The 21,406-nt window shown below is 30.9% G+C and overlaps 1 long non-coding RNA gene across 2 annotated transcripts in view; it reads left to right on the top strand.

Moving 5' to 3' along the window:
• LOC107437686 (uncharacterized) overlaps positions 1 to 18,421 on the top strand; it is a 31,465-nt gene extending 13,044 nt beyond the window's left edge. The window contains exons 1-3 of one of the 2 annotated variants that reach the window (XR_001583281.4): positions 11,987 to 12,450; positions 15,328 to 15,375; positions 18,246 to 18,421. This is a non-coding gene — a long non-coding RNA (uncharacterized LOC107437686). Of the gene's footprint in view, positions 1 to 11,986; positions 12,451 to 15,327; positions 15,376 to 18,245 lie in introns of those variants that run through there. The other variant, XR_015429243.1, reaches the window with a different exon arrangement.
• The last annotated feature ends 2,985 nt before the right edge of the window (positions 18,422 to 21,406 follow it).

The following is a 21,406-nucleotide window of genomic DNA, read 5'->3' on the forward strand; positions in this document are numbered from 1 at the left end:
AACCAAGTGTCGAATTTCTTGAAATACCCTAAAACAGTTCGTTAAGTTTTGAAGCTTTTCTACTTTGTTTACGAAATACACCGTTCCGCTATCTGAACAGCTTGATTGTTCTTTCTCTTAAATATTATTCATTAATGTTGACTATTGGTCTCTTACAATATATTGACGTATTGGTCAATTGTTATCTGTTCACTTATTTTCCTTATAAAAACAAATTTTAATGTTCGGTGATAGAAAACAATAAATATAAATAGAGTTCAAGGTTTAATAAGAAGAATTAAAGGTGACTTATTTGTATACAATACATTCCTTTAACCAAAGTGTCTGAATATTTGCTGTTTCTGAAATGCCTGGTCGCGTGCACATTAAAACTAATTAATTTGTAATTTTTTTAGAATTTGTGTCAAAATGTGATGCAACTTTGTAGTTGGTTCTCTTTTTGTTAAAGATTTGCGTGTTCGTAAAAATGCACCTTGCAGTTACCGAGGTTTTAAAAGTTTAAAAAGTTACTTAACTTAAACATCAGGCATATTATGGCCGTGCATTAAAAAAAAAAAAAAAAAAAAAAAAAAAAAAAAAAAAACGTATGTGCTACCTGATAGATTTTGAGAAAAACCACTTGACGATATTGCCTTTTTTTCTTGATAATGCTTTTAAAGATCAAAATGAAATCTCAGAAAACTGATAAAGATAATTGATTTTCTTTTTGCAATATATAGCTTATTATATAAAAATCTCAATTTTTATTTGTTTGTTGGTTTATGTTTATTCTTTTATTGTACGACGGCAGCGTTCAACATATTGAAATTACGGTAAAATAATAGGCAATCATAAAATGCAGTTTTTTTCCTTTTTTACAAATTGTTAAAAATTTTCTTAAGTGTTTATTTATACGCTAAATAAAGTAAAAATGATTTTTTTTAAAAATTATAAGTCGGCAATGGTGTTTTTCAAAATTGAGGAGGAACGCGTGCCTATAAATTTAAGAAGTGGTGATTAATAAAATGCTTGAATTAAATAAAACAGATTGAAACTAGCAAAATATTCTTACTTATTCTTTTATATTCATTACCAGTTAAATACCCGTTCTTTGTACGGGTTAAAAAATGAATAAATAGTTAATAAATCAGCATTAATCAACACTACAAAATTATGCACTAAACTAAAAGACACCGGCCCATTTAATTAAGCGAAAACTATTACATTTATCTGTTTGCCTTACCCCTGTGCTTTATGTTATTAGATTAAACAAAACATGTTTGTAGAAGTTTATCCCATCATTTTAAATATTAACTATATTCAATATCATTTGACGAAACTCATAGTCAACTCCAGATAGTAAAAATTTTCAATTGCCAACAATTTTCTCAGGTATTTGTCCCTTTTAGTAGGCCGTAAAACACCTATTTTCGCAGTAGCTATGGTATGTTATCATAATACCAATATTAGTATATTTAGTACTTATTAAAAAATCCAATTAGCATAATACCTGTTGTACCTATTATCAAAATTAGTTAAACACCATTGGCGTCATTGGCGATTTTTTATGACTCTCCATTAATTAGCTTTTCAGTTTAAAACTTTAATTTATTTCAATTAATACCTATTAAAGAATTGTCAACAATAATACTGCAATTTATTACGGTTCTCGTTTACGAATGAATGCTTTTTCTCCATTAATTTAGCTTTTTAATATAAAGCTAATTTTTTATTTCTATTTGTACCAATTACCAAAATTAGTTTTAAAACTCGAAGACAATTAATGACGACTCTAATAATTTTATAATCGTTTTTACGAGAATTATCGTTTATCGATTTCGTTTCGAATCGTTATAGTTTTATCGAATCGAATCATTTTATCGAATCGTTTATCGATACTTTTTTCGGATGCCGTAAAAAACCGCCAAACTATTGACGGATCGACACATAATTAAATGTAGAAATAAATACTACTGGTATTGTTATTGTGTTCTATTTTATTTGTTGTAAAATTTTTTTGAGTGCTCCTCACACTATTGTATTGATATATTTTGCTTTCGCTATGTGGATAGAATATTAGAAAGCACTCCTTTTTGCGAATATAATCGTGTGAGCTGATGAAAAGATTATATCTTTTATTTTTCGGCTTTTCATTATTTTTTTTCTTTCTTTTTTCGAAATTTTTTCTCACGGAATTTTTTTTTTATTATTTATGTTTTTTATTATTTTTATTATTTTTTTTTCTTTTTCCCTTTTTTCATGGTTCTGTGATTTTTCCATGTTTTCTCTACATTTTGAACTTAGTACCTTTTGTGAGCACTGTCTCATCTTTGTGTGCTTTGTTTACCAAATAGTTACCTATAAAATTTAAAATTTATTAACTTGTTTTAAATAGCTAATAAATAGAAATAATTGGTAAAAAAAAATATTAATCAATGTATTTTATGATTTTTTTTTTTTTTTTTTTTTTTTTTTGCAAATCTAAGATGCTGCTTTGGAAAAACAATTTAAATGAGTAATTTAATGAGACAATTTAAATTCTAGTTATTGCAAAAAAATAATAATAATAATGCTTTGTCACGACATAGTTTTTAATGCATGCTTGCCAGCGCATAAACAAATATCACGCAAAGATGGAAATTTATCCGCGTCGTTGTGACGCAATAAGACGACATTTAACAAACGATTTCGTAGCATTATTTTTTCTCCTTAAAATGATAATCATTAAACCCTGTACCATTTATTATTATTTTTCATGAGGAACAGAGTGTGACTTTTGTGTGAATAAGTAAGATAGTATTGTTTTCAGAACATTTTTCCAAAAAGTTATCGTTATCGCTAAAACTAGATTAGTAATTACTCTTCAGAAAATTGAAGCAAAAAATTACCAGATTCTAATAAAAATGCATTATTGATCACATTTCAATTTAATATTTGTAACAGTGAGAAAAGATGTCACATTCAATATCTTTTGTTTTAACAATAGGATTTTCACAAGTTAAGTGCCAGTCGCAACAATTTCATGGAGGCAATGACATATTATGACAAGCCTTTGTTTCACCCTCAGGGCTTAAAGTTCCCTCGCAGTGATAAAATTGAAACAAAGAGTAAATTTGTTTAAAACTTGCTTATTTTAGCTTTTAAATATAGTAATCAAGAACAATTCAAAATTTGACTTCATTATAAAAAAATATTAAATATAATTAGAAATCCTCTATCCCGCCAGACTACATAAAGTAATAATCATTCGATACTATTATCATGTTACCCCAAAATCATTCATGATACTCCCAAATAATTTATTGCCTCGAACAATTAGAGAGTGGTGTTTAAACAGATAAGAGAACAACCATATAACTTTATTGCTGCATATGGGTCTAGTAATTGCTTAAGATTAAATACTCTAGATGGCAGCACCTAACTAAGAATGGACTTTTTTTTATTACGAATATTTAAAGATATAATTACATTTACCATTGTTTGAGATGAAAATTTCTAGATGGCAGCATTAAACTAAAAAAGTTAGTTTTTGTTTTTAAACAGGGATTATTTCACTACATTTACCTCTTTGCAAAATTTAATTTTGTTCCATCAGGTTTCTTTATTTACTAATTTACGCGTTTACTTTATTATAATATTTTAATAGAAAGACGTATAAAAATCGAATAATCACTATCTGATTATGCAATTACAGAAAGATTTTAATACATTTATATTTCGTTTGCGTTTACAAGAATTAATTTTTTAAGCTTTTAAGAAAATTGATACGAAATTACATTTGTGCCTTTTTGTTCTGGATAATGAAAAATATTAAATAACTTGGAATATATATTCTATTCTTTGAAATGAAAATTATGACATTTTAAAAGATTGCTGTTGTAATGCGCCATATTCAGCCCCACGGAAAAGCATATTCAACTCTGTCATATTGGATTGGGATGATGTATTGGATTAAGGAAATATTGTCAATTTATGCGCATATCATAAATAAATCATGTTGTAAAGAAAATTTCTCTTACTCTTAGAGTTGCAATTAATTTATTCTACGCAATATCAACTATACCTATACATAGAAATTTTATTTCATTTTATTTTAATTTTCATTTTTATTTAATTTTACTTTTTATTTTTTATCTATTTTATTTTATTTTCATTCTGTTTTAATTTTTTTTTCTACTTTATTTTCATTTTTATTCTATTTTACGTTTATTATTTCTTTTTTCAATTTTCTTTTCATTTCATTTTTTTTTCTATTTTATTTTCATTTTTATTTCATTTTACTTTTATTTTATTTTTTATCTATTTCATTTTATTTTATTACCATCAATTAAATTCGATCCCAACACTTTATTACAAAATTAGTGCAGGGGGTATTTTGGTTGCACCATTATCGTATACAGTGGAACCCCGATTTTGCGTTGTCCGTTTCATACGTTATCCCGCTTCTTACGTCATTTTCTGCTGATCCGGGAGAATTGCCTATACCGATAATGTTAAAAAATCCCGGATTTTGCGTTACCCCTTTTATAAAAATGCCGCTTGATGCGTTTTTCTACAAACAGATCAAAAATTTTTTTTTATTCTATTCGAAATGTTTTTGCTCATTTTTCCGTGATAGCATACCAAATGAGATTTTCAGTCGGTTTTGTTTGAGTTTGAAAGCTATAGCATTTTTTCTCATTTTCGAAACCTCAGTCATCGTGTTCTTTTCTCGAACGAAGATGTCGAAACGAAAATGCTTTTCTCTGGCACAAATCCTCGGAAAAGCTAAAGAATTTCATGGCACTAAAGTTGATCTTGCTAAATCTTTGGGTATTGCTTATACAACCTTGCAAATGATTTTAAAGCAAGAAGCTTTAGTAGAACTAAACGCTGAAAAACTCGGAAAATATGCCAAGAAGAGAAAAACCCTTAAAACATCTCCGTATGATGAGTTAGAAAATTTTTTAATGGACTGGTTCAAAGAAGCCAGAGTAGCAAAGATTCCTATATATGGACCCATCCTGAGAGAAAAGGCGCTTGAAATTGCTGAAAGGCTTAAACTCCAAGGCTTCAGTTCATCAAATGGCTGGATCGATCGATTAAAAAAAAGGAACAATTTATGTTTCAAATCTATCTGTTGCGAATCCGATAGTGTGGATATGAGAATTGTGTAACAGTGGAAAGAAGAAACTCTGCCAAATTTATTAAAGGGCTATAATCCAAGTGACATATTTAATGCGGACGAAACGGGATTGATTTTCAACCTGTTGCCAAACAAGACATTGACAATTAAAGGTGAAAATTGCCATGGAGGAAAGCTTTCAAAAATGCACTTTACTGTTTTGCTCTGTGCAAATGCCGATGGAAGCCAAAAGTTAACGCCTCTTGTGATCGGTAGAGCAGAGAAACCACGGTGTTTCTAAAATATCAAAAGTTTTCCTACCGATTACACTTCAAACAAAAAAGCATGGATGACACAAGCATTATTTAAAAATTTTCTTCGAAAACTGAATAAGTAATATTCACCACGATCAAGAGACAAACGAGACTGACAAAAGGTGATATGCCTTCCAATATATTCTAAATTCAGGGGAGTATTCCGAAAGGACCACCCATATGTGCTAATGGAATATGTCAAAAAAAAATTTTTCTCGCAAAATTGGAAACAGAAGTTATACGCATATGGGAAGGTAGAAAAACAAAACACTTTCAAAATATGACAAATCTCTATTGGGAAGGGTGAGAAAACCTGTTTGAATACCTGTTAAAACTTAAATAATTTTTTAACGCTCGTCTTACAATTCGGGATAAAACAGGTTTTGAGATTTTTAGACCTACCTTCCTCAATAGTGATATATTAGATTTCAATTGTGTTTTTATTTTTTTTCCTAGCCTAAGCATTGATTTGCACCACAAATGTGCAGACTTCATTTGCTCTGATTTTTGACGAGAATGAAAATTATATATTAAAAGCGGTCATTACAAAATACCCAGCATTAGTATTATAAATTTGTGAACTGCGAATATTCTACGAATCAACCAAGTATAAACATGATTCATTAAAACGTGATTCATACAAACGTTTTATTTTGTGATCCATAATGAAGAAAATGGCAAATATATTATTATTATTCAAAAAATAAGATTGTCCACCTACAACTCTAAGCAGCGAATAGGGATCCCTCTAAATCGGAATGAAGCAGCTAGAATAATTACACCAACCAGAAGAATTGGTATATTTGTTATGCAGTCGGACCGCGCTATAGCGAACCCACCGAAAAGTACACTATTAACATTGATTTACTATCCAATATCTGTAAGAAAAATACTTTTTAGCTTATTAGTAGAATTGTAGGAAATGGTGATTACAATAGTACATAATTTGCTTTATAAATTATTAACTAACTAAATATGTAGTTTCTCTATAACTCAGATTCCTTTCAGCGAGTTTCTTAATAGAGTCTCGGTGCTGCCATCTAGTGTGTGGCAGAAGCTAAGCGTCCAAATTAACATGACCAACGGTATCTCACCCATTGTGGTGGTCCTGAAAGAGTGGATACCACCTCTGGAGAACTCACTAGGTCTATTCATCGGCAAGACCGATTGTGCAGCTCATTAGAAATAAAAAAAATAAAAAATCTTTTTTTTTTTACTTCTGTAAATTTGAAGAAAATTGGAATTTGCATAATAACTAATAACTAACTAACTAAATACGTAGTCTTCCTATAACGCAATTTCCTTACAGGGAGTTCCTTCTAACGAAGTTTTAAATCAGAATGTTAAATTACATTCAAAGTAGTCTCCATATATCAGAAATATTGTCTCCCCTTAACGCAGCGGTTCTCAACCTTTCAGTATTCGCGGCCCAGTTTTCAATCATAATTTTCATCGCTCCCCCCACTTACAGTAAAATGTATACAGCAATAATGTATATTGAGTATTTTGAATTCTGTCTTTAAAATATTTTTAACTAACTGCCAAAACAAAAGTAAAGTAAAAGCCAGCAGCAATTGAGATTGCAGAAACTATGTTTGGAGTTAATTTTTCAAAAGAATTACCGTCCTCTTTCAAACGATATTGTTGCTTTCGAATTGGTGATACAGCTGCTGAAAATGTAGTGTCAGCTTTTCTCGATATTGCGTGACAAAATGTTTTCAATACTGTTTGATGAAGCATAATAAAGATGCTCATTTAATTGTCTATGTTTGATTTTGTGATAATATGTCAGTAGTAAAACTACTTTTCTGCAAATCAATAGAACTCAAAACAACAGCGCTTGCATTATTTGCTATTTCAAATGAAGTTATGAATGAGGCAAACATAGAATGCAAAAATTGCATCGGAATATGCACCGATGGTGCTCGTTCAATATCCGGAGGGTTCGAAAGTATACAAGCACTTGTAAACTGGAAAAAAATCGCCTCCATGCGTCTGGACACATTGCATGATCCACAGAGAAGCTTTGGCTTCAAAAGAAATGCGTCCCTGGTTTTAATATTGTGTTAACTACGGTTGTAACGATTGCAAATTATATAAAAATGAGAACCCTGAGATAAAGAATCTTTTCCGCTCTTTGGGCCCCAAGGAAGTCACTAAAAATTATTAATTTCTTTTTTAAATTTAGTATGCTTTGATTAAGTAAGGTGGGTAGGCCAAAGGTGGTCAGTGCTCCTAACGTAGCCCACCCCCCAAGGTAAAATTAAATTTATTTTGAATCATAAGACGTCCCTGCTGCATTGTAAATCTTGTATCTGAGGTGCACGAGGCTGAATTGGAAGATATTTCCTTGAATGGCCTCCACTCTATGAAGTGATTTAATTTTTTGCAGTTGTTCTAATTTCCGGGTGAGAAGATATTGTAATTTATATGTGTTCAAATTCTTAGAACTTTGAAAGTTTATTTCTTTTTCTTTAACCACATTACTTTAATTCTAATTAATCTATCAGATTAATAGTTTTAAGTCGTGCAAATGGTGACCATATGCATGTTCCCGAGGTGGCCCGACACCGGTGCCATCTTGGGGACACAGGGGCCACCTTCGGAAACAAACGTGAAATCTATAAAAGAGTTCATTATAAATCATTACGTAGCATGTTATTTCTCAAAGAGGAATGATTGAATTGAATGCCAATTGATTTATTTCATTTTAAGCAAATATGGAACTTTGGTATTTTTTAAACTTTTATAATATTTTGACGTTCTCTGCATTTTAGCAGAAATTGCGATATTTTGCTACAAATTTTTTGTATTGTTTGCATTTTAAAGTAATTTTTCAGGTATTTTTTTATTTTTCTGGGAATTATGAGTGTTTTTGGGGTCGATTCTGGTATTTTCTTGTAAATATGGGTATTTTTATACTAGTTATGGGTTAGGTTAGTTAACTCTAGTATGGTTATTTAACTCTTGTTAGTTAATCCTTTTGAAAAAATTAACTCAGTAATAAAGATTAAAAGAATCGCTAGTGACTTCACACAAGAACTATCAATGTAAAATCAATAAACAAATTATACACTCTGAAAAAACAAATATCTTTTTCAAAATCGGGAAACTTGTTCCTACCAACAAGACACTTAAAGTGTCTTTTTAAAAGACGTTTGCCAGTCTAAATGTTTTTTCTAAGGATAATTTGAGTAAGTGAAAAAGTGATTTCAATATATGGCTCACCTTTGGAACCTGTAGGAAACCTTAGGCGCAGAAGCTACAATTTTGAAATTGTACTATAAAATAAATGAAATTTTATTTTACAATTAAAAGTATACGTGATATATATTAGAGATAGGTGTAAGATGTTACAAAAAAAATTTCAGCCACACAGACTTAACCAGAAAATTAGGAAAAATCCTTAAAGCAAGGCCATCTTTGACTCATTACCTTAAGTTTTGATTCAATAAGTTGTCTCAATTTAATAAGTTATTAAATATGTCGAAATGTATTTTGCTTTCTATGTGTTAGTGCGCTTTCCTTTCATACAGTTAATCAATTTTTTTTAAATAATATTTTCTCTTGAATATTCTCGCGCCACCCCTCTAGTGTGCTCGTGCCCCCCTAGGGGGGCGCGCCCCACAGGTTGAGAATCACTGCCTTAACGAATATTTTAGACGTTTATCTTTTCAATTTTCGTCTTTTGGAATTTTTTATACGTTTTATCTTCTTTTATTTCTGTAATTTTGAAGAAAGTTGCATTTGAAAGATGGATTTTTCGATACAACCGATTCTCTCTCTCCAACGTGCCCGTTTTTGAAAACTCTCGCTTTATTCATTTTAGCAAAATAACTCATTTTAACCATTCCTTTATAAGGTCTATTACTCATTTTTAATTGAAAGTCGTAATTATATACTTCCGAACTTATCATGTAGACTGAAAATTCTGTAACATTTATACCAGTAAAAAGATAATTTAAGTCCTTTATAAGCGAACTACAAATTTTTCAGTTGTTCATTATTAGCGGATGAAATATAATTATTTAAATAATTGTTTAGACGAAAAACTTTTACTACTGCTGAGTGTTCACAATATCCCGGATATTATTACGGGGTTAGACTAGAGTATTTTTCAAAATGCTTTAAATGAAAGCTTAAGACATAAAATTAAGATTAAAGTGACTTAAAATCAAAGACGGTGAAACAACTATGTCCCACTGTCTATAAACTAAGATCATGATTTGAGAAAAGATTTTTCCTCTTACCCATAATAGATATCTAAAACTAAATTGGTAAATGCAATCTCAGTGTGAACATTAGAGGGATCTCCCAGATCAAACGGTGTTAGCCATTCCGCCAAACACTCTGAAGCGTGAAGGTAGTGGGTTCAAATCCCACCGAAACCTTGACTGTACAACCTCTCTTTAAATTGTACTACATATTCATTAACTTTACAACGGTATCTAAGCCGTTCTCAATATAGAGCGCACAAGCCTGCATATATATGTGAAAAAATAAAATGTAAATGTATAGGGTCTCTAACTTATGACCCTCTTTTTACAGCTCGGAATCTCAGTTTCGTGTGAGCCCCGACGGACAACTTTTTATTTTACATTTCAGGGCTAATTGTTCGCAGTTTGTTAGAGGGGAGATTCTTAAGCGACATTTGCAATCCAATTTACGAATTTCAAAACAGCACTAAGTTTTAAAATTTTAAAAACTGTACCGAAAGGCTTCAAGCATTGGACTCTATCATTTGAAGATAGATAGATACTTTACTTACGTCGCATTAAAGTTGAACATTTGACTACTGGTGATGGTCTAGGAAACACCCTCGAGAATGATCCGAATACATTTCATCACAATTTTGATCCTCTGCCTAGGGAATATCTCCCCCTCTTTGGTAGCATGATGATTTGCATTAATGGTAGAACAGTATAACAAGGACCAATACCGCACACCCTCGGTTCCTACGCAGGATGATCAAAGTGGTCTTCCATTCGTTTACTGACCGCAACCAGTGATGCTTAACTACGTTGTTCTTCTGGGGACCGTGCTATAATTTAAAGATTTAGTGTTGTACGTGTGATTTTAAAACAGAACAGTCTCGTTTTAAGTTAGCAGAGCTTGGGTTATTATCCCGGACTGTAAGAGAAGGTAGTAGATTCGTCCCTGATCACTGAAGAACTTCAGCGTTTATAAACGAATAGTATAACATGCACTTAGTTAAAATATAATGAAGCAAATCTATCTTGTTCCCAGCATGAGTGTGACTTCAGATCTGGGGTGAATAAACTCTAAAAAGCAATATAATCTTTCCACCAGTGTGTTGTGCAAGTATTAACTAAGCATAGATCCCGTCGTGAGAATTTAAGCAAAATTACACGGCGCTTTATTAATTCTCCTACTTAATCTGGTTTTGAACTAGGTATATACAGACGACCATTCAGCGACCTTATATTTTGCATTATGAGAACATATATATGGATTAGTCGCTAAGTCGGTGTGATGGGCAAAGTCTTCGCCGATTACGGCCTGAAGAAAGGTTCGTTTTTTTTTTTCCTTCTTTTTTTGCTAAGAGCTTGGTGCTCGCTCGGACCCCTTTCGCCGCCGATTGTTTCTAAGGAATTCAGTCTAAGGTAAGGTTAAGGTATAAGGTATAGGGCAGTTTCAGACCCAAGAAAGTTCGCATAAGGTTAAAAGGTGTGGTGCTGAAGTCATTGATTACTACCCTGCATTGATTTAAATTGTGGTAAAGTAGTTTGCGCAAGCGCATTATGTTCGGGTAATCATTTTTTGTGTAGCTAATGGCGTGCACTTGAATCTATTTCCCATTGGCCTCAGAAATGCCAGAATTGCTACTCTCTTATCATTACCCAGTGAGCACCTATGTCTAGGCCACGGCGGTGGAGTAGCGTCGCCCACGTCATACAACCACAAACCCGTTTATAGGGCGGGTTACATTCACACAATCACACAGAAGAAAAGACATAGAACACAGAGAGAGAGAGAGAGAGAGAGAGAGAGAGAAACACCCATGTCCTGAGCGGGATTCGAACTCGCAACCGTCAGCTCCAACTGGCACGCTAACCACTCGGCCACCTGGTTGGCTCGGGTAATCATAAAAGATGAATCCCTGACAGTCGCAAATAGCTTGTTAGTGTAGCTCTAATGCGACCTAACAAAAAAAAAACTTATATACGTGACTTAGCAATTTACATGTTAGCTGAGCAGTATTGTTCTTTTGTCATTTCCCTTAAACATGGAGCATAGGGGGTTCGTTTCCAGATCTAGACGCGGATGTTTTTCTTTATTCTTCGCCCTATAGCGTCTATCCTCTTCTGTGCTGTTTAACTTTTCAAATACTTAGAATGAGGCCAAAGTTAGAGATATCCAATAAATAATCAAAATATAAAAGAACATGCATTGTTCGCAAAAATCTTTTCATGCACACCAATGCAATCTAAATAAAGTCAAATAGTACAAAAGCTGTACATCATTTCAAAATGTATTATCCTGCTTTTAGAAGAAAAAAGACCTTGACCAAGTTAACGTCCTATTTTTTTTCAGTAACTTTTAGACCCGGAAACATATTTTTATAATTCTTCACAACAAATTTGCGAACGAAACTATTTAATTCTCACACCAGAGCAGGTGTGTCAACAAAGTCGCACCAACCACCTAACAAATTTGTTCTGGCAATCTATAAGAAACTACCCAAAATTACTTGTATGTAAATACAAGAAATAACGAGTCATAGTTTTCTAATTTCTTTCGCCAAGGTTGAGGAATGCAACTTGTACAAACAATTATAACATAGCAAAGCGCGAATTTTGAGCTTGACTTTGAAGTTTTATTAGTTTGAGCGAGTGACATTTATTTTATTTGAAAGTGACAAAAGTCTTAAGGAAATAAAGATGGATCCGAATACATTGGTTTTAATATTGAAGGTATTGGGTTTAATAGTACCGTGTGCTGTTTTATCTGACAAAGTGGTACAGATTTGTTGTGATTTTATAAGACCACTACCGGACAGTTTAGATTTAAAATCTATGTACAGGCGTCAACGTGAGTATATGAGTTGAATGTTGCTTATTCGTAAACTTATGTTGCTTCTTCGTAATGTATGTTGCTTATTCGTCTTACTATTATTAGTAAGATTTTATATAATAATATTTGTTGTCTGTCAGTGTTTTTGTTTATATTTGACGGTCATAATCATAGTATGTAATTAGTGATTAGATTTATTTATTGATTTTATTTATGGTTAAAATGTGTAGGTTTAAAAAAAAAACAATTTCAAAAAATAAAAGCATATTTTTTAAATTTACTATCGAGAAAAACAGTTCAACCAAAGTTCTCTCGTTTTTTACCAATATAAAGGAAAGGCTTTATCATTAGTATGATTGCAAAAAACTCTCCCGCAATGTTTGGTAATCTTCTCCGCTGATTTGGTACTAAAATTGGCTCATTCCAAAATATTTTTTAATTCTAACTATTTTATACACGGTGTATTATGTAATAATCACCCGCAATTTATATTTTTGGAATACTTATTAAAAAATTATAAACCTTAAGGATTGCAAATAATTATTTAAGGAATGCAAATAATTATTTAAGGAATGCAAATAATTATTTAAGGATTGCAAATAATTATTTAAGGATTGCAAATAATTATTTAAGGATTGCAAATAATTATTTAAGGATTGCAAATAATTATTTAAGGATTGCAAATAATTATTTAAGGATTGCAAATAATTATTTAAGGATTGCAAATAATTATTTAAGGATTTCGAATAATTATTTAAGGATTTCGAATAATTATTTAAGGATTTCGAATAATTATTTAAGGATTTCGAATAATTATTTAAGGATTTCGAATAATTATTTAAGGATTGCAAATAATTATTTAAGGATTGCAAATAATTATTTAAGGATTGCAAATAATTATTTAAGGATTGCAAATAATTATTTCAGGATTGCAAATAATTATTTAAGGATTGCAAATAATTATTTAAGGATTGCAAATAATTATTTAAGGATTTCAAATAATTATTTAAGGATTTCAAATAATTATTTAAGGATTTCAAATAATTATTTAAGGATTTCAAATAATTATTTAAGGATTGCAAATAATTATTTAAGGATTGCAAATAATTATTTAAGCAGGGAAAAAACAAAGACACTATCGAAGTATTACGAATGACTAGTTAAGAAGACGGAGCTAAAAACGCCAAAATCTGATTTCCAAAGGAAGCAGAAGTCGAAAGGCAATTTTTAGAAACACAGGCAGTTAAACTGGTTTTGTTTTTGTATCTCCTTTCTCACTAGTGATTTGACAATTTTCAATAGGTTTTTATTGGTTTCTTCCTCGCTTTTTCTTCTTCCTTGTACTTTTAAAAAAATTTTTTTTTTTGAACATGAAATATAAAACTGCATATTTAGAGATGTGATCTAGAAATACCCTGCAATATCGAATATTTAAGTTTTAAGTCTTCAATCAGCGGTTTCTACTAAATATGCATGTATTTAATGTTAATAAAATTTTAATAGTATTATTTGTAGTTCTTTCAATGGTCAACAGATGGATGCATTTTAAATTATCTACCTTCTGTGATTTTGGGTTTAGTTTATGAATAAAATTAGTTTTCCTTTTTTTGTATTCTTTTTTAAGTGTAATCAGAAACTATCTATATATATATAAAGTAAGTTTTGACTGTATAATACATTATTTTTTTGTATACATTTGTTTTTTCATTGTAAATCTGCATTTGTTTCAATGAATAAGAAAAAATAACTTAGAAAATATTCATAATTTTACTAAAAATTCCTAATTAAAACTTTCAACGAACTTAAATTAAAATAACGTATATGAGTAAATTTTCAATATCAATGAATGATATAGCATCAGACAGTGTTTTCTCGAAATAACTCTTTTTTTTCCTCGTTAAATAAAATCAGATAATTAATAAATAATTTATATAATAATGAACTGCATAATAGCATGTTAGCTATTATATTTACTGAAAATGCCGATTTAATTTGTAAACTAATATTTGTAAATAAATATCACAAATAAATATAAATCGTATATGTATTTCTTAAAAATATTAGCAAGTGACTTTCAATTCATAACTTACAATTATGAATTAAAACTATTTTTTTTGGCAATATATTTATTTTATATCAAAATAAATTCAGCATTATTATACATTATTCAAGTTATATATAACTTTCAACGAACTAGTTACTACGTTTATATTGTGAAATTTTTCATAATAAAATATGTTTTCCTCCTGTGTTTATATCATTCTGTGAAATTCTGCCTACGTTCAAGTTCAAAGGAGCGGTCCTATAGTCTGTTTAGGGAAAAAAAACTCCTCTCGTCATAATCTATACCAATAGCGGTACTATGGTTACGAGGTTTAACTATTTCAAGTAGGAGGTTGGTCAATATTTGGCAGGTTTTGGTTCGGATCTGTGAGCCTCCTTGAAATGTGATGTTTTTTGTTTCCATAGCACCAGACGGCCTTATAGACTTTGTGGCAAGGAGAATTCTTTCTATAATAAACCATAGATTACCACTTTTTTCTATATAGACGTGGAGCAATAGCGGAACGTTAATGCCAAGCAAAGAGATTAATTAGCATATTTGAGGTCAACCCTTTGAGCCACTAAGATTAATTCCTAAACCGTGAAGATCCGATCATTAGATCAAAAGTTATTCAAGGTGGTCCGTTTTTTATTTTGCGCAGTGTACATAGTTATGAATTATATTGCTTACTTTTGTGACAATGCCGTTTTATGTTTGAGAATTTTTGCATTTTGCTTTATAATCAATATATGAGATACTAATCAGAATTTTTTAATGAAATACTTTTATTTAAAATTCCTAACCAATTTGTTTTTTCTTTCGAATTGTCTAATTATTTGTTTTTGTTGCAGTTAAAAGATGTTGGGGTTGAAATTATCATGGAACAATGCATTTTAAAGGTAAGTTTTTTGCTTCTACTCTTTATTTTTCCTTATCGTTTTTTTTTTCAGATTAAAACTTTATCATATTTATTACTCTATCAGCATTCAGGTGCAAGTTTTCACATTCAGATTAAAATGCATAATTTTCTTTGTGTAAGATAAGAAAGATATAAAATTAATGCATTCCATATTTGAAGAAGTTGGTATTTGTATTATATCTAAGCTAAGCAAATTAAACATTTTAAGATCCTCGTGCAAAGTGGGAAGAACTGAAGAACTAATACCGTTATTTTCTCAAAATTAATTCGGAAAAAAAACTGCTCGATACTATTTTAATTTTAAAACCTTAGTTTTATCAAATTTTAATAAAAATTAAGGTTAAAAATCACAAGTGGTAAAAATTTTAATAAAAATCTAAACGTGTTTCGGGGGGTTGCAATGGTACGTCTTCATCAGTAGGATAAAATACTGGATTGATAAAAACAGCGATGAAAATGCTACCAAGAGTTACGTTATATCAGAGACATAATAATACAGCTAAAAAATTAAAAATTAAAAAATTAATGATTTCTAAATATTAAACATCAGTAAGGTCATTAACAATGGAGATTTTGTTTTTGATTATGTAGTATAGTAACTCTCCAAAAATTCCAGGTCAGCAACTGAAATACATTTATGGATGATATGAGGTGAAGAAAAATCAAGCTTATGATCTTTTGTCTAGTAATATTTTGCGATGGACGAAAGGTGGATTTCTTGGTTCTTTATGTAGTCTTGAGGTTCCTTATGTAGTCTTGAGGTTCTTTATGTAGTCTTGAGGTTCTTTATGTAGTCTTGAGGTTCTTTATGTAGTCTTGAGGTTCTTTATGTAGTCTTGAGGTTCTTTATGTAGTCTTGAGGTTCTTTATGTAGTCTTGAGGTTCTTTATGTAGTCTTGAGGTTCTTTATGTAGTCTTGAGGTTCTTTATGTAGTCTTGAGGTTCTTTATGTAGTCTTGAGGTTCTTTATGTAGTCTTGAGGTTCTTTGAGCGATGTTTGAGTACTTGTTTGGTTTGTTTTATGTATGACACAGTCTCCATTGGCATGAAATCTTGTATATCCCTCAGTTGTTAACGGATTCAATTGGTTGCTTGAGGTTCGAGAAAGTGATTTTCTTATTCGGAGAAAAAATGATATGGATTTTGTGTTTTAAGATAATTTGTGATATCTAGAAGTTAATTTTCGGAAAAAATGGAAACCCGACTAAATTGTTTTAGGGCTTGACATATTCATCCTTAGGATTATAAGCACGTTTAGACATCTTTTTAGCAATGTTATAAATTATCTTGGGAGGGAACTTCTCTTTTAGGCGATGGCTCTACTGTGATTGAATTTAATTTCTCAAAGGATTATGAGAAAGAAATGTTGACAGATTTTCAAGCTTCACTCGCAGCGGTCAGTGAGTGGATAGGTGACCACTTCTGTTCTGGTTTAACAGACCTAACGTTAAGTGCTCGACCTCGCACGCACTTCGTCGGGTCGCCAAAACGGAGGAGTCATGCGATGCCCTATGTATAGGATCAAAAATTGTGATGGCATGTCTTCGAATTATCTTCTGGGATGTTTGAAAATAACTCATTTTTCGGGTCTAAGTGTGACTAGGTCTAGTGTAAATAAAGTAGTACTACTACTTCAGACGTGAGAAAATGTTTGTACAGTGTCTCTTGACTAAACTAAACTCAGTGGCGCGACAGCCCATAGAGGGCCAAGGCCTACTGTGCCCATCTCAGTTTTCTTGACCTTGGGCTCTGGGGTGCAGGATCAGATGTTCCGGTCAGGTGGTCTGCCGAACGCGGAACCCCCAGTGTTTAGTTCCCAAGCATGCTTGGTACTCATTTATCGACCCACTGAAGGGATGAAAGGCTGAGTCAACCCTGCCCGGCCCGAGGATCGAACCAGGGACCTGTGGCACGACAGCGCGAAGCGCTACCGCTCAGCCACCGGGCGTCGTGTCTCTTGACTATAGAACTGAATTTGGCACTCAAACCATTGGTGTGAGCTTAATGAACTTGTTCTACGTTGAGCCCTTAAACTTCTTATTCAGTTAAAATTATTTAACAGCTGACATGGCGGTGGTGTATGGGATATCATTTCAGATCAGTTTAATCAAAGGTCGTTCTTTATTTCTATTGTTCGGATTTTATGTAAATTATTCTGCAACTGAAAGGAATCAGGTAACTACTCAGTAATACTTTCCATTTTTACTTTTTTTTCCTCGTTAACCTTAGTTTATCGCGCTGTTTAGTTTTGTTAAGCCTTCCACGGCTTGAAGCGAGATTAGATTCTCCATGGTATAGGCTGGGAGTCTGATCACTGTTTAACCAACCATCAAGTATCTATCTAAGAGCTATATCTTGAAATGGCCATGGTAGGACTGCCACGCAATTTTAACCCGAGTTAGACGACGTGGCCAGCACTTGAGCTGCTATCCCTCTTTCAAACTTCCACAGCTCAGCAACAGGAGTGATCAGACACCTGATGCATCTTTGATGCATCATGTCTGATCATAGCTCACACTTTCTCTGATCCTGGTTAACTGATTCGGGATTCACTAATTTTCTCTGTAGTCTGGAATTAGTTGGGGAGTCTGGTACAGAGATCGGATGAACATTACCAACATCTGCTCGCCAACTTAAATTTTTAGAGTGAAGTAAGAGCTTACGCTAGTACTATCTTTTCACCTCTGAGATCAATGCATTAACCAATTCTTTAAAAATCTATTTATTAATTTTGCCGATTGCGTGTCTAGATCTCTCAACAACGTGTTAAGTTATTTATGAATTTTACCAACTTAATGTTTCTGCACAGTTTGAAAACTCCTGATGAAAATAATTTTTTCCTATTTTCAGGTTGAAAGATGGATGCTACTATGCAGTCACGTGTTACAAATTACCAAATAATTCATGTGTTGTAATAGTGGCTTGTGATTATTTTATAACTTTTATGTATATAGATATATTTTATGTAATTGACGTGATGTATATATTTCATATTTGTGCAATAAATAATTGACTTTTCTAAGTTATTTTCTGTTGCGCATTGCCTTTTACTAACTTAACTTGAATTAGTTTTTGACTTTATCATTCCTAATTATTCATCCAACAGATAAATTGTTCAAATAATTTTTTACAGTTTAAAGTAATTGGGAGTTCAAGCGGTTAAAAAGTCGGAAAATGTAAAATCATTCCAGAATCTGCCAAGAAGAAAGGAAGCGTTGAAGTTTTTATCAGAACTGCAATAATCGTCTTACAGCAATGACCGGTCGTATGCATTTAAAATTACAATCATTAATTATGAATAAGAAAAACATTCAACTCAATGTGCAATTATCTACAAATGCAGTGGACTGAACATTTAGACTTATAGCACTTTCGTTTTGTTCAAAACTATTGGCAATTTAAAAAACAGAATGAAAGATCCTTACGCATTTATAGTTTATGTTTGCGTGTGCTAGTTTATTAGAAGATAAGGTACAGGATTTTTGTATACTCGGGTAATCTCCTTTATTTGATTCTCTGTTATGATCACAACTATGACAATACAAGGTTTGCGAAACTCATTTGCATTTTAGAACAAGTGAATCAAATTGAAGATGGATTCCTCGATTCAAAACTAATTCTGAAAAACAAAATACTGGAAAATGCTTCTGAAGCGGGATTTTATTAGACTTAGAAAAACACCTGTCTGTTCTCTTGGATGCTTACAAGTACGAAATTTAAATAACGCGATAATTTTACAATTTTAAATTTTCTTAAAATAAGAAAAACTTCAGATTTATGGTTTAACGATTATTTTATTGGATTTCACAAGAAGTTAAATATTTTTTTAACAGTTTCTGTAAATTTAAAATTTAGCATCTCGTTTTAGTTGAAATTTTAATTCTTAAAAGTTGCATAATAGATTTAAAAATACAATATGCTGTGCGAAAGGGATGCAATGAAAACTGTATCCTTTTCATTCATATGAATTGCAATTTCTGCTGTGATTGAATTTCGAATCTTTGAAACAAATCGGTGTTGATTTAGTAAAATCTTTTATCTGAATAATTTTAATTTTCCTATAACAATTAGCTTATCGTTAAGATATATGTATATTATGCAAAATATAACGCAATATAGCGCTTTATTGCATTTGTGATGTTTTCGTTATTTTTTTTTTATTTTTTTATTTTTTAAAAATCTCAGAAAAGATTTAAAAACAACGAAAAAAACAGTATTTTCGATTATTAGAAAGAATTGAGCCGGAAATTTTCACTTGTCATTCAAGTAAATTAAAACATTTTTTTTAAAGATAAGACTTGTAAACGGAAAAACATGTATTTTTACTTAGTAAGAGTATTCAATAAAAATGTATGTCAACATTATATGTAAAAACATAATGGCATGAAACAGTTTGCAATTATTGTTGGTGCTTTCCTATTCGTCAGAAAATCGCATGGTATGTAGCAGCATGAAGGTACAAGTTTCTTAAGTTACTCTAAGCAAAATATTAAAAAAAACAAAAACATTTTAAGGTGGTTGTTTACTTGTAAAATAATCATTTTCTCTTATCTAAAGATATTTGCCAGTCATATTTATGTAACATCCTTTCTTAATATTCTATTCTGTTATTTTATTTTTAATTTTGATTATTATTCAAAATAAAAGTCTGAAAACTAAAATCTCTTGCTTCTTTTAATCTAGCAATCCTATGGTATTATTACCTTATTACTCAACATTTTATGATAAGCCTATTTAAATTGGTATCTAAATTAATTTATCATTTTATAATTGCTCAAAAGTAAATAGGTTATATTTACTTTTATTATAAGCTTTGTGCAAAACTGTGTCCAATTGGACATTTTTAAGAATTAACTTTAATTTTGACTTTATAATTATTAAAAAAGCAAATAGGTTTTATTTACTGTTATTATGCGGTTTGTGTAAAACTACAAACTCCAATTTAAAGGAGTTTGCTGTGAGGAAAAAAAAGTAATTTAGAATTAAATTTAGAATTAAGTTTAATTTTATAATAATTAGTGAAAAGTAAATAGGTAATTTTTACTTTTATTATAAGCTTTGTGTAAAAATGCAAACTCCGATTTAAAGGAGAGTTTGCTGTAAGGGGGAAAAAAAAAAGCATTTTATTTTAACATTTCTATTTAATATTTATAATATAAGGATTATTTACGCTACCATTATTGATGAGTATTATAATAATTTACATAAAAAATACATTACGCAAAGGAAATTTATAACATAAATTGGGTTTGCTATAAGTCATAGTTCTTTATTTCAACGTGCTATTTAACAAAATGTCAATTATCTCAAACCCATAATTATTTCTGATATACTTAATGGTATAATCTTTCTCCCTCCTTTAGAAAAATCAGTAAAATCAAGTGAATTCTTAAGGAAAAAAAAAAGTTTTAATCGTAAAACATTTCCTTGGCACTTCAGCGCGCTTGAGTACACTGAGATGAAAATAAATAATTCACGGTTCTGGAAGAATTCCCTTTAACATGGTGTAAGGATGGTTTCTACGGCTTCATGTCGAGATAATAACGGTTTTTTGGATTGGTTTTCAGAAAAGAGAATTGATTAGATTTCATTTCGTGATGGCAGATGTCAAGAAAAAAACAAACTAGGAAACGATTCAACCAAAGCTCACTTTCAAACTCATAATATTTGTTGTTTAGTTCTTTTTTTTTACACATTCTAATTCTAAGCAATTTTTTAGCACCGATTTTTGATTAGCTCGCCAATTCAAAACATCCTTCTAATAAAAGGGATTTTTTTTTCAAAATGGGGAAACAGTTTATAATTCATGCTTGCAATTTTTTCCGAGGCAGGTACAGCAGACGAATTATATTTTCAAATTTAGGATTTGGAATTTTTTTAAAAATTTATTTATTTATTCGCCGGGAGATTTCATTTTTAAGCCCTTGGGATATTTTTTTTTCTATTTTTTATTAATATTTTTGTCCGGAAGTGGTGACGAATTTCTCACCAACGATAGAGTAGGAAAATTC

The sequence above is a fragment of the Parasteatoda tepidariorum genome, chromosome 9, assembly GCF_982258835.1.
Source record: "Parasteatoda tepidariorum strain Cologne lab strain chromosome 9, Ptep-v5.0, whole genome shotgun sequence".
Lineage (NCBI taxonomy): Eukaryota > Metazoa > Arthropoda > Arachnida > Araneae > Theridiidae > Parasteatoda > Parasteatoda tepidariorum.